This window comes from Amia ocellicauda, unplaced genomic scaffold (genome assembly GCF_036373705.1).
Source record: "Amia ocellicauda isolate fAmiCal2 unplaced genomic scaffold, fAmiCal2.hap1 HAP1_SCAFFOLD_83, whole genome shotgun sequence".
In the NCBI taxonomy this organism is placed as follows: domain Eukaryota; kingdom Metazoa; phylum Chordata; class Actinopteri; order Amiiformes; family Amiidae; genus Amia; species Amia ocellicauda.
In genome coordinates, this window is record NW_027103009.1 from 258,594 (window position 1) to 273,106 (window position 14,513).

General features: G+C 43.7%; 1 non-coding gene and 1 pseudogene across 1 annotated transcript; both read right to left on the reverse strand.

Annotated features, from left to right (window-relative positions):
• Nucleotides 1–33: 33 nt before the first annotated feature.
• Nucleotides 34–152, reverse strand: LOC136744378 (uncharacterized; annotated as a pseudogene).
• Nucleotides 153–11,699: 11,547 nt separating this feature from the next.
• Nucleotides 11,700–11,814, reverse strand: LOC136744444 (U5 spliceosomal RNA). The gene has a single exon (XR_010815975.1). It is a non-coding gene; the product is annotated as a U5 spliceosomal RNA (small nuclear RNA).
• Between the last annotated feature and the right edge of the window lie 2,699 nt (nucleotides 11,815–14,513).

A 14,513-nucleotide genomic window follows, 5' to 3' on the forward strand; every position in this document is an offset into this window, starting at 1 on the left:
AGAGCTACGATAAAGTTACCCAGGAGACGAAATAACTTGCAGCACCTGATATCTCCAGGAGGTCACCCATCCAAGTACTGACGAGCCCTTGCCCCGTTTAGCTTCCGAGATCTGATGAGATTGGGCGCGTTCAGGACGGTGTGGCCGCAAGCCAAGAGGCCTGGCTGCATGATGTCTCTTAAAGGCAGACGGGTATTGACGGAACTTCCAGCAAAAAAAAAATGGATAAAGAAAAATGGAGGGAAAAATATCAGTGCAGCAATGGGTGTTGAAAGTAGCCGGGTACGTGTACAATACTTCAATTATATCTCCTCCAGACAGAAAGAGAGTATTAAGAGCTACGATGAACTCACCTAAAGGATTATTAGGAACACCATACTAATACTGTGTTTGACCCCCTTTCGCCTTCAGAACTGCTTTAATTCTACGTGGCATTGCTTCAACAAGGTGCTGAAAGCATTCTTTAGAAATGTTGGCCCATATTGATAGGATAGCATCTTGCAGTTGATGGAGATTTGTGGGATGCACATCCAGGGCACGAAGCTCCCGTTCCACCACATCCCAAAGATGCTCTATTGGGTTGAGATCTGGTGACTGTGGGGGCCAGTTTAGTACAGTGAACTCATTGTCATGTTCATGAAACCAATTTGAAATGATTCGACCTTTGTGACATGGTGCATTATCCTGCTGGAAGTAGCCATCAGAGGATGGGTACATGGTGGTCAAAAAGGGATGGACATGGTCAGAAACAATGCTCAGGTAGGCCGTAGCATTTAAACGATGCCCAATTGGTACTAAGGGGCCTAAAGTGTGCCAAGAAGACATCCCCCACACCATTACACCACCACCACCAGCCTGCACAGTGGTAACAAGACATGATGGATCCATGTTCTCATTCTGTTTACGCCAAATTCTGACTCTACCATCTGAATGTCTCACCTCTTTTTCCTATTTGTAGTGGAGATGAGTGGTACCCGGTGGGGTCTTCTGCTGTTGTAGCCCATCCGCCTCAAGGTTGTACGTGTTGTGGCTTCACAAATGCTTTGCTGCATACCTCGTTTGTAACGAGTGGTTATTTCAGTCAAAGTTGCTCTTCTATCAGCTTGAATCAGTCGGCCCATTCTCCTCTGACCTCTAGCATCAACAAGGCATTTTCGCCCACAGGACTGCCGCATACTGGATGTTTTTCCCTTTTCACACCATTCTTTGTAAACCCTAGAAATGGTTGTGCGTGAAAATCCCAGTAACTGAGCAGATTGTGAAATACTCAGACCGGCCCGTCTGGCACCAACAAACATGCCACGCTCAAAATTGCTTAAATCACCTTTCATTCCCATTCAGACATTCAGTTTGGAGTTCAGGAGATTGTCTTGACCAGGACCACACCCCTAAATGCATTGAAGCAACTGCCATGTGATTGGTTGATTAGATAATTGCATTAATGAGAAATTGAACAGGTGTTCCTAATAATCCTTTAGGTGAGTGTATATGTATGTATGTGTATGTATGTCCAATTGCTTTGACAATACAAATGAAATGAATTGAGAGAGAGAGAGAGAGAGAGAGAGAGAGAGAGAGAGAGGAATATGAGCTCCTAAAAAACATTTGTTTTTATACATAAGCGGATTTAATTTGTGATTTACAAATGAATATATAGCACTATAAACATACACAGAAGACATGGAATAGAAATTCAGAAGAAAAAGTATTCAAAAAATAATAATTTTAAGAGAAACACAAAAAGAAGAAAGCAGAGAGACAGTTCAGGAAGAAAAGTCAGAAAAGAAAAGCTGAAGACAAGAATTGGAGGTAAGAGACAAATAATTAAACAAAAAAATATCTATTAATAAAATAAATAAGCATTCTCAGTAGTTGACTCTGCCAATGAAAATGCAGAGCTCCAATTTGAATAGAGTGACAGTAGGAGAGAGCCCAACTGCCACTGAGACTGATAGAAATCTATCGAACAGCAGTCTGACTGCAGAGCTGCCTTTTGAAATCCGATACCCTGAAGACATTCGCTCTGCACAGGCTAAGAAGGACTACAAACAAGCTGTGATGAGAGCATCTCCTGAGACCCTCATCCTAGACTACACCGGTAAAGGAGAAAACAGGGTCAAGAACAATCTACTGTTCTACACCGCCTTTCACAAAACCCTGTGCCAGACATACCCCAATAACAACAAGAGGGGCATTAGCAGAGGCAGGCAGATCTCAGTGCTGGTAGAGAAAGACACAGACAGTGTGATGCTCACTTTTAATGTATACCACAACGGGACCATCATGGTGCAGGGCAGCGAGAGCAGCCTGGACCAATTAGCTCTCGGCTTCCACACCTCAAAGCAGCAGACTGAGGTAGAGAAACAAGAGCCAGAGCCGGCCACCCTGCAGTCTGCCCCCAGCCACACGGAGCCAGACAGTGCCCCATCTCCCACAGACTGCCCCCCTGTCTCCCCAAAACTCTCCAGCAACATTAAAACACTAAAGGAATGCCTATCAGTGCTGGAGCTGGAGTTTGCGGAGTTCAGGGAGCAGACCTTGAGCACCCTGGCCCAGACCTCCTTGTGTGATCAGCTCCGGGATGAGATGCACAGACTAAAGATGCAGCACAAGGCTGAGATCCATGAGCTGAGAGCAGCAGTGAGAGACCTGGAGGAGCAGAGCCAAACCCTGAGGACGGAGCTGCGCAGAGCGAGGGAGGAGCTGACCTGGACACCCCAGCACAGCTAGCTGAGGAGCCTGCAGAGCCAGCTGGAGGAGCTAAGAGAGGAGCTACACATCACTGGAGCACAGAGACTGCACTGCACTGACCCCACAACACCTCCAACCCCTGACGCACCCACTGATCCACCCACACTCCCCACCACTCCTGACACACCCACTATCACCAGACCTGCCACTAATACACAACCCCCTGAAACGCCACTCCCCCAAAACACACCCGCTGCCCCCACCACTCCCGACGCAAACCCGGAGTGGCAGGTCAACGCAGAGGTGGTCATTCTGAGCGAATCCAATGGGAAGATCCTGGTTGAGAGGCGCCTCTTCCCTGGGCGAAAAGTGAAAAAGCTTTGGTGCTCCACAGCACAGAGAGCCCTGGAGCTGCTCTCCAAGAGGAGGCTTTGCCAAGTCAAACACATCCTCATCCACACCGGCACTAACGACCTGAGTGCCCGCAGGGGCGATGTGGCCTCAGCCCTGAGACAGGTAGCAACGAAAGCCACAGAGGAATTCCCAACTGCCAAAATTTCCATCTCCACACTGCTGCCCCGCACAGACGTGCCCCTGCACATCATCCAGGCCATCAACGCAGAAGTGTCCCGAAGATGTGCCCTCCTCCCCAACGTCCACCTGGCACACCACTGAGACATCCAGCCACATCACCTGTATGACCACGTCCACCTCAACAAGACGGGTGTGAGGATCATCTCAAAGGTCCTCAAGGACACAACCCTGGGCCGAAACCCCACACACCCCCACCTCGAGACCAGGAGCAAACCCCCCAGCCCCCGGCCACATCCCCAGCCACCGGCTCCACCCCAGCCCCAGCCCCTGAGACCCCGCGGCCCCATTCCCCACCCCCCCATCCCCAGAGGGCCCGTCCAGCACAGCAGAGCGGACAGCCGGGGACCAGCACAGCCACACAGCCACGCAGCAGCGGCTTCCAGAGCCTGGAGGCCCGATGCTGCCCAGCTGGCCCAGATAAGGCAACTCCTCAGTGTCATCTGTTCCACACTGCTGAGTTAACTGAGCCTCAACACACATATATATGGTTGTGGAGATGGAGAGTAAGAAAAAATGTGATTTAATTATTCTGATATTTTGATGCAAAGATAAAATCTTTGAGTGATTATTATGTATATCCATATATAATTATTAATAGTAATATAATATCAGTTGTAGACCACAAATTAAACTTTCTTATGTAGAAGAGACAAGTATAATAAAATATATTAACATGTCCTTTAAAATAAGCAGTTGGAATATGCAGGGTTTACGCTCCTCAACTTTTGGAATGAAGAGCACAGGCCCTGAACTGATCAACACTGTAAATAGTTCAGATGTTTTCATTCTTGTAGAGACTTGGTGCTGTGCAGATATGTCTATACACTGGATGGATACAATGGATACAGGGAGCTGATTGTGCCCTCCTATAAAAAACCCAAAGTCAGGTGTGGCAGGGCCTCGTGGGGGATTATCGTGTGGTACAGGGAGGAGCTCCGAGCAGCCCTATGCCCAGTACAGAGAGGAGACACACACCTGTGGATGAAAATCAGAAAAGACACCCTACAAAATAACACAGATATATACCTATGTGCAATTTATATGCCACCCGCAGACTCCCCCTACTATAATGAGGAAGGCTTTCATGAGCTTCAAAACGAAATCTGCCACTTCCAGACCCTGGGCTCTGTACTGCTGTGTGGCGATCTCAATGCCAGGACTGGCAGAGAGATGGACTACATCAATACAGAGGGGAACACACACCTGTTCGGAGACTCCCCGCTGTGCCACACACACACCTCCACACTGACACAGCCACGACAGCGTGGTAAACAAGAGCAGGAAGCAGGTAGTGCGCCTATGTAAAAGCCTGGGTCTATATATCATCAATGGCAGGACCAGGGGGTACTCTCTGGGGAGATTCACATACTGCTCGGCTCTGGGCAGCAGTGTGGTGGACTACGCCATAACTGACCTGGACCCACAAGCCAACAATGCGTTTATAGTCAGACAACAATCTCCACTATCAGACCACAGCCAAATAACACTTTACCTAAAAAGATCAGCGCAGCCACAAGTCAGAGCCAAACTTCCCACAAAACTGGTCTCCCTGCCACCCAGTTAGAGATGGTCAGAGCCCAGCACAGAGAACTACACAAGAGCCCTGAATAGTGATGAGATTGAAAACATGTTAGACAGATATCAATCCTCACACTATCAAATAAACCAAAACGGAATAAACTCAGCCACCAAAACACTGAATGAAATATTTGAGAGACTGGCTTTAAAATCAAACATTAAAACAATTAAAAACCAAAATATGAAATCGTCTAAAAGAAAAAAAGAACAGTGGTGTGACCAGGAGTGTGAAACTTCTAGGAAACACCTGAGACATCTCTCCAACACTAAACACAGAGAGCCCGACAACCAGGAGGCTCGCCTCAGCTACTGCCAGGCCCTGCGGCACTACAAGCAACTCCTCAGTAAGAAAAAAGACCACTATATGGGCAGAATAAATACCCCAAAAACAAAAAATGAAATACCAATTCAAAATGGAGAAATCTGGAAAACACACTTTGAAAAACTTTACCAAAATGTTGAAAACAATCCAAAGCCAGAACAGGTTAAAATATTAAAAAACCTAAATAAATTGGAAGAAATCATTAAGAATAACCAAAATCCCTTAGATAACCCATTTACAATACAGGAACTAAAACATCAACTCAAAATCCTCAAACCCAGGAAAGCCAGCGGCCCCGACAGCATCAGCCCTGAGATGCTGAAGCACAGCAGCCCGCAGCTGCAGGAGGCTCTGCTCAAACTCTTTAACCTGGTGCTGAGAGCCGGGTGTTTCCCTGAGGTCGGGAATCAAGGATTGATCACCCCGATTTTTAAAAGTGGAGACAAATTAGACCCCAATAACTACTGGGGCAGCTGTGTGAGCAGTAACCTGGGGAAGGTGTTCTGCAGTATCATCAACGCCCAGATACTGGCCTTCCTTACCAAGCACAGTGTCCTGAATAAGAGTCAGATTGGCTTCCTACCAAAACACAGCACAACCGATCATATTTACACTCTACACACCCTCATAAATAAATATACCCAAAACAATAAAGGAAAAATATTTGCCTGTTTTGTAGACTTTAGAAAGGCATTTGACTCAATCTGGCACAAGGGATTATTTTATAAACTTCTACAGAGTGGTGTAGGGGGTAAAGTTTGTTACATATGTTCCCTATGATGCATCTACAGAGAGAGAGAGACAGACAGACACTAACACTCTCTCTCTCTCTCTCTCTCTCTCTCTCTCTCTCTCTCTCTCAGCTGGGAGTGTGTGGGAGGGGTCTGCAGTGAGCGGGAGTGCTGCTGAGAGCTCTGTCCTTTGGCTGCGTTTTTTTGTTGCTTTACTTTTTTCAGTTTGTTTATTTTGTCTTCTGTTTTCAGTGCTTTTCTTATTGTGGGGGAACAGGGGAGGGGAGGGGGGAGTACCGGTAGTTCTTCCCGGGTCGGGGGGTCGGACCCCCTGAATGCGTCTTTTGAAAAACTGACCCGACGCCATGGAGTTTAGATCGCTCCGGTGCAGTTCTGCCCCCTAGAGCAGTGTGTGTTAGCGGTTGGGGAGGTAGCAGGGTGTGAAAATATCAAGTCTGCTGCCATTGTTATCTTCTTAAAAACCACTGATCTGCTCAATCAGCTAGTGGCTAATGGCACAGTGTTAGACGACACTTTCACCCCGGTGTTGCCGCTCGCTGCTCCTGCCCGGAAGGTAACGCTGTCTAACGTCCCTCCGTTCATCCGCACCGGCTCGGGCAGCTGATGTCCGGCATTAAGAGGGTCCCGCTGGGCTGCAAAGCCCCGCAACTGAAACACGTCGTGTCCTTCCGAAGGCAGCTGTATATGATCCTCAATAACATCAATGAGGATCTTAATGTCATTTTTAAATTTAAGATCGACAATACCGACTACGTCGTGTTCGCTACTTCGGAGTCCATGAAGTGTTTCAGGTGTGGGAGCGAGGGGCATGTCGTGAGGAACTGTCCCGAGCAGGACAGGGAGCGGGAGGAGGAGCGGGGCGACGCGGGGAGGAATAGAGACACCGGCCCGCAGCCACAGATGCAGCGGGCAGACAGAGATCGAGCCCCGGCGGAGGAGACAGTCGCCGGTCGGACCGATGGTACCACTGATGCCGTGACGGGGGAAGAGCTGCCCGGAGGCGATGACGCACAGCTGGGGGACGGGGTCGAGGCAGCGGGGGATAGTGACGACCGAGACGCCGGGGGGAGATGGTGTTGAGGCGGTGCACGGGGCGCTGGTTAGTGACGAGGAACAACCTCAGCAGCCAGCAGACGGGCGGACAGACACACAGGGTGTAGCCGAGGAGGAGGCAGGGCCAGGCTCGGCGGTACAAGCCGAGGCGCCGGGTGGAAAAAACGCACTAAGAAGGTGCTGGGAGGGAGCACGGACGGTGTTGGTAAATAGTGGCAGTAAAAGAAGTGGTGGCACAGTAGTGAAGCTGGGGTAGCGAGCGGCTTGGTGGGGAAAGGTCCGGCTACACGCTGGAGCATCGCGGCTCGGAGTGACAGTGAGGGCGGCTTCACGGATTCCTCTCTCGCCTCCTCGTCCTCGGTGAGTCAGAGCTGCAGTGAAGGATATCAGGAGGTTTTTAGAGAAAACGAAGGGAAAGAGGTCTGTTGTAGTGGAGCAGTTTTTCCCAGATCGTGCACGCCTGCTGGCCTCTATTAAGTTTTTACAGAAACCCTGACCTATCAATTTGTACAACACTCACTGAAAACCATGGTTGGGGTCAATTCCTGTTTTTCAATTCCAATTCCTCCTACAAATCAATTCAAAATTGCAATTACTTTTTGCATTCACAGAATATTCTTTATTGGAATTGAATTGAAAAGGGAATTAAAAATTGAATTGGAATTGACCCCAACCCTGTTGAAAACAAAACAAAAAATACAGATCTGGTTCTTCAAATCTTCACTCTGGTTTCATTCTGTGTCGTAGTTCATTTATCTTGCTGTTAATTGCACCACCAATTACACTCTTTGGGGTACTGGGCAATTTTTTCAAGGTAGCCCCTAAAAAACATGTATCACATAGATTTAATGACTTGCACATAGATATATAAAAATCTTTTAATAAACATACCACATATCTTTGAGAAGGGTTCATTAGTTACATATTGCCACAGTAAATCAACATTTTTGTGTGTGGGTGTATTTAAACGTTTTGGTGTATGCTCTTAAACTTGTCTTACACTAGTTCATAGTAAAATCTGTACTTGGCGAAGCAGCTATGCAAAGGCAGTCTTTTCTCCATTAATACCTTGCTTAAGCATTACATTGATGTGGCACAACTGGACTGAAATGTGAAGTATTTGCTCAAAAGTCAAATTTAAATGAGACATGAACGTTTATATTGTCAAGGATCCCATGGCACTATTCATTATTATTATGTATTAATATGTCTGAAGCATTAATCCAAGGTGATTTACAAGGTGTTGTTGAAAGAGTGACGTGGCTGAATTCTAAGTCAGGCTTCCCTCAATCAGGTCTAACAAATTTGTTATGACTCCACCTTTACTGCTGTGTAGTAATCTGCTGGTACAAAATGGCTGCACCCCAGAGGGTGGTGGGTGAAGTGAGTCTGTAGAGCACTTTGGGATCTTTCCAGCTGCTACATGTAAGGTATTATTATTTATTAATAAATTAACTCTAGTCTCTGAAACTAAAACAAAGGCCAAAGGAACATTTCAAATGCTAACCCTTTGTGTTCTATACAGTTAAAAAGGAGAGTTAGAAATTTTGTACAACAGCATTTACATACCATATATGGCTTCCACCTTTAAGCGATCCAGAGGTGTCTTTTTCTCCGAAGTTGGATCTCTCTTGCTGCCACCACCACGAAGATTGCTCTTTAATAATGTTGGAAAGTCAAAGACAGCAACCGTCAGGGTTCTTGCATATGACGTATTCGTGCTGCACCTCTCTGCAAGGATCCAGGACAGTTTGTCAATGTAAACTCCAGTGCCTGGGAATATTTCCACCTAAAAGACAATGGTAAATAAAAAACAAGTTTATCCCCAAACTATTCTTATATTATGTTAAGTGGAATACATTATCAGTAAGGCTGTGATTTTGTTACAGAAATGTGTTATTAAAGACCACAGTATGTCTCAATTCTAAGTTTATTAATTTACAGACATAATAAAGTCAGTGAATCTGTGACACCCATAATTCAATTACATTCTTATTATCAACTATAACTATGAATATAACTGATAATGTAGCATCATTAGATTGTTTACAACCAATATTTGTTTTCAATATATATATTTTTACCTTGTCTTTGTAATATTGTAGACCAAGAGTGTTATACCTGTTTTGGTGATTCTTTGTCAGATTCAGAACAATTTGCTGTGGGGCTGTCAGAACCACTTGATGGTGACACACTTTTGTCTTCATTGCTGATCAATGTGGCTTTTGTTACAATTTTTTTCAGATTGTCCAAAAGGTCTGGAATCTCTGGAGAAAAAAACCTTAGTATTAAATGATAATCATTTCTAGTAATATATTTAATACAAAGTGAAAACAAAACCATCAATGCCTGCAATTATACTTGAGAGACTTGCTCTATGTTATTGGCAAACTGACCTTTTTGTGGGTCATTAACATTAGCTACGAAAAAAATAAAAGAGATAAAATACAAGAATTACCAGGTCTAATGTAATGCATATAGTCATTAATGTAGGATTATGAAGTTATGTTGAAAAACTTTATTTAATAATCAGTATTATTAAACTATTAGACAGTGCACATTAAGAGTCTGTATTGTGGTTCTAGATTACTTCAGTATGATCAACTATAATACATTACTCTGGAATCTAAATTACTGAAGAATAACATTTATCAAGGTAAGGAATTATTTGCTATAAATAAAAAAACTTACCATCAACCATACGGTTTCGAAGACATTGGTTTTCATTTTTAAGTCTTGTGTTTTCCTTTTCGAGCTGCTTAACTTTTTGCTGTAGCTCAACTTCACTGGACTCTTTAAATGTATGTAGAATATGACGGGATCTAATTCTTGAAGCTCCATCGGTTTTCTTTCTTATTTTGTGCTGTATTCAGAGAGGAAAAGAGTTTAAAATGAAAATATATATATATATATGAATATGATTAAAAAAAAACAATCCTGCAATACATTTATTTAATATTTGCAGTAATTATCTCACCGGTAACTGTGGTTCATCAAGGTCACTATCATCTGAAATTTGAAGTTTTTTGTTTGGTTTAGGTACTCTCTTCATTTTAGGACAGGGCATTTTTGTTAGGTCATTAAGTTTTCTTCTTAGTTCGCCTTCTTTTCCTAAAATAAAAATAAAATAAATAAAACCCTGCATTATGTCCACAGATATTTGGGGATTATATTTATTTGTCATAAAAATACTGTGCTTTGACCATACAAATTAAGATGAACAGCCAACACTGAATCAAAACTGAAGTTAAATTATATCTGGTTTAATTTATTTTGTGATTTGGGGGATTTTATTGTAAAGCACAACACACAATAAATCGTTCTTACAAATGCCAGTCAAGTATGACGAGTTTTTAGCGCCCTCACCACCACCTACCATGTTATAAGAGTATGTTAGAAGTACAACACATTAATAACTTAAACATTCATTTCAAATATACTGTGATTGTATATATCAAATAGCATGTAAAGACTTTAATGTTTTTTTTTTAAATAAACATTGTTACCAGTCATAATGATCTGCGCTTCATGGACAGGCCATCCACCTTTTGGAGGTTTGTTCGTGTCTCTCCACTCTGCTCTGAAGTTTCGAGTCGTCTCTTCGTCATCATCAGCAATGCTGAATAAATCAAAATTGCGAAAGCAAGCAGTGGGAATCACGCTGTAAGAGTCTTTGTCGACCCCGCTTTCCCACTTCACCAACGCGTGCATCACTGCCATACTACCTTCACCTTCTCGTCCGTTTTTTCTGCGCGTTTTTCCCCCGACAAGTCACGGCACAAAAAACAGTCCCGCTCTGCATTCTGGTACTTGGCGTTCTTAATAACACCAACAGGGTGTAATCGCATAGACCACTCGAGCATAAAGTACTACATATCCCATCTGTTACAGTTTTTTTTCATCTTCTGAAACTGCAATTTAGCACTTTCAACTGTTTCTTAGTGATTCCTAGAATTACTAACCGGTATTGTAGTCAATGTGTTTATAACCTTTTTTGTTTAACGATTTGTGTGTTATCCTATGTGATCCCATGGTCTTTGATTTGGTCACGGAAGTGATTTGTCTTTGATTTGTTGATCTAGAGTTGAATTTTAATTAGTTTTTCCCTTTTGTATAATTAGTGTAGTGCTACATTTAGTCTTTGTTTTTAAATAAATTTGACAATTTATATCTTTGGAATTGGTGTCTGCGTCCAATTATTACAGAAATTGAGTTCTACAAGACTCCAGGATTCGTGATAAGGTGATACTATGAATTCACTTCTTTAATTGAAATGTATAAGTGTACCTTACGCTACATATATGTATGTATGTATGTATGTATGTCCAATTGCTTTGACAATACAAATGAATTGAATTGAGAGGGAGAGAGAGAGAGAGAGAGAGAGAGACAGACAGACAGACTGACAAACAGAAAAACAGACAGACACAGACACACACACACACAGAGCCAGCCAGCCAGCCAGCTCAGCGATGACATCACGAGCCTCTCTCAGCTGACTGCTATGACATCACAGAGCACGTACATTCCGTTGCTTGCCGTCTGTCAACCACTCAGTCACTGCCAGCCAGACTGGCTGGCTGGCTGGATGGGGGGGCTGCTTGCTGCTGCTGCGTACCTTAGCAAGCTTATTTGCTTGACCGGCCTTCCTACTCCTCTGCCCACATGCCCACCTATGCCCGATCTGCTGTTCACCTGGATCACAGCTCCGCCCCAACAAGGCAGAGCCCCCCAAGAATGGTACAAACTCACCCACGATCCCCTCCACGGAAAGCTTTAGCAAAAGGCAAAAGCGTTATACGTAATGAAGAGGAACCCGAGTCCAAGACGCATCCGACCAGCCATACATATTTGTGTGTATTAAAGATCACATTTTCTTACATTTAGTTTTTCTGTACTTTATTACATCTTATTGTGATTTATAAAAGTATTGTTTCTATTCCATATGTATGTATGTATGTGTGTGTGTGTGTGTGTGTGTGTGTCTGTCTCTGTGTGAAAGTTAGTGTGTGTGTCTGTACGTGTGTGTGCCTGTCTCTGTGTGAAAGTGTGTGTGTGTGTGTGTGTGTGTGTGTGTGTGTGTGTGTGTGTATATGTCTCTCTGTGAAAGTGTGTGTGTGGGTGTGACAGTGTGTGTGAGTGTCTGTCTGTCTGTCTGTCATGTAACTCGCACATCTGTGAGGGCACCATTTTTGCAGAAGAGATGTACACATTTTGGAGCAACATATGCTGCCATCCAGACATCATCTTTTCCAGTGACGTCCCTGCATTTTCAAACAGATCACTTTTTATTACACTTTGTTTATCTGTACTTTATTACATCTTATTGTGATTTATACTTGTAATGTTTCTTTTCCATATATATGTATGTACAGTGGGGGAAAAAAGTAATTGATCCCCTGCTGATTTTGTACGTTTGCCCACTGACAAAGAAATGATCAGTCTATAATTTTAATGGTAGGTGTATTTTAGCAGTGAGAGACAGAATAACAACAAGAAAATCCAGAAAAATGCATTTCAAAAAAGTTATAAATTGATTTGCATGTTAATGAGGGAAATAAGTATTTGACCCATTTTCAATGCCCTGGCTTAGGGAAGGAGGTTCTCACCCATGATTTGACGGTACATGGCCCCGTCCATCGTCCCTTTGATGCGGTGCAGTTGTCCTGTCCCCTTAGCAGAAAAACAGCCCCAAAGCATAATGTTTCCACCTCCATGTTTGATGGTGGGAATGGTGTTCTTGGGGTCATTCCTCCTCCTCCAAACACGGCGAGTTGAGTTGATGCAGGATTTCAGTCCTTCACGGCATAGTGTGTTACCAATTGTTTTCTTGGTGACTATGGTCCCAGCTACCTTGAGATCATTAACAAGATCCTCCCATGTAGTTCTGGGCTGATTCCTCACCGTTCTCATGATCATTGAAACTCCACGAGGTGAGATCTTGCATGGAGCCCCAGACTGAGGGAGACTGACAGTTATTTTGTGTTTCTTCCATTTGCGAATAATCGCACCAACTGTTGTCACCTTCTCACCAAGCTGCTTGGTGATGGTCTTGTAGCCCATTCCAGCCTTGTGTAGGTCTACAATCTTGTCCCTGACATCCTTGGACAGCTCTTTGGCCATGGTGGAGAGTTTGGAATCTGATTGATTGATTGCTTCTGTGGACAAGTGTCTTTTATACAGGTAACGAGCTGAGATTAGGAGCACTCCCTTTAAGAGAGTGCTCCTAATCTCAGCTCGTTACCTGTATGAAAGACACCTGGGAGCCAGAAATCTTGCTGATTGATAGGGGATCAAATACTTATTTCCCTCATTAACATGCAAATCAATTTATAACTTTTTTGAAATGCGTTTTTCTGGATTTTCTTGTTGTTATTCTGTCTCTCACTGCTAAAATACACCTACCATTAAAATTATAGACTGATCATTTCTTTGTCAGTGGGCAAACGTACAAAATCAGCAGGGGATCAAATACTTTTTTCCCTCACTGTATGTATGTATGTATGTATGTATGTAAGTGTGTGTGTGTCTGTCTCTGTGTGAAAGTGTGTGTGTGTGTCTGTCTGTGAAAGTGATTGTGTGTGAAAGTGTGTGTGTCTGTCTGTCTGTCTGTGAAAGTGTGTGTGTGTGTGTGTGTGTGTGTGTGTGTGCGTGTGTCTGTCTGTGAAAGTGTGTGTTTGTGTGTGTATGGGTGTGACAGTGTGTATGAGTGTCTGTCATGTAACTCGCACATCTGTGAGGGCACCATTTTTGCAGAAAGAGATGTACACATTTTGGAGCAACATATGCTGCCATCCAGACATCATCTTTTCCAGGGACGTACCTGCATTTTTCAGCAGGATAACGCCAAACCACATTCTGCCCAGATTTCAAGCGCATGGTTGCATAGGCAGAGAGTGCGGGTGCTAGCATGGCCTGCCTGCAGTCCTGACCTGTCTCCGAATTGAGAATGTGTGGCGCACTATGAAGTGCAAATTAAGACAACGAAGGCCCTGTGCAGTTGCGCAGCTGAGGAAATGCATAATGGATGAATGGGGGAAAATCCCGCTTGCTAAACTTAACCAAGTGGTGTCTTCAGTGCCCAAGTGCTTAATAAGTGTTATTAAAAGAAAAGGTGATGTTACATAGTGGTAAACAGTCGACTGTCCCAACTTTCTTGGTTTCTTTTCACTGCTAATGAGATGCTGTAGAGTGAGTTAGTTATATTGCTTTCAGGAGCTCTAATCGTATTGATGAGTTCATGCAGCATTTGTAATTGAATTTCAAAAATAAATCTTTGCTGTCTGGCCTGTGTGTATGAGATGTACTCTGTCAATCTTTGGCTAACAACTGAAACATTGGTAGAACAGAAATGGCAACATAAAAAAGAAAAGTACATTTTAAAAGAGCACATTAAATAGGATGAATATACAGTTTTTTACAATCACTTTGTCACTAATTTCAGAACCTTGATGTCATTTTTCAAAACTCTAGACACAAAACTCAAAACGGTCATCACTTGTAACACAGGCTGTCCAATGTTC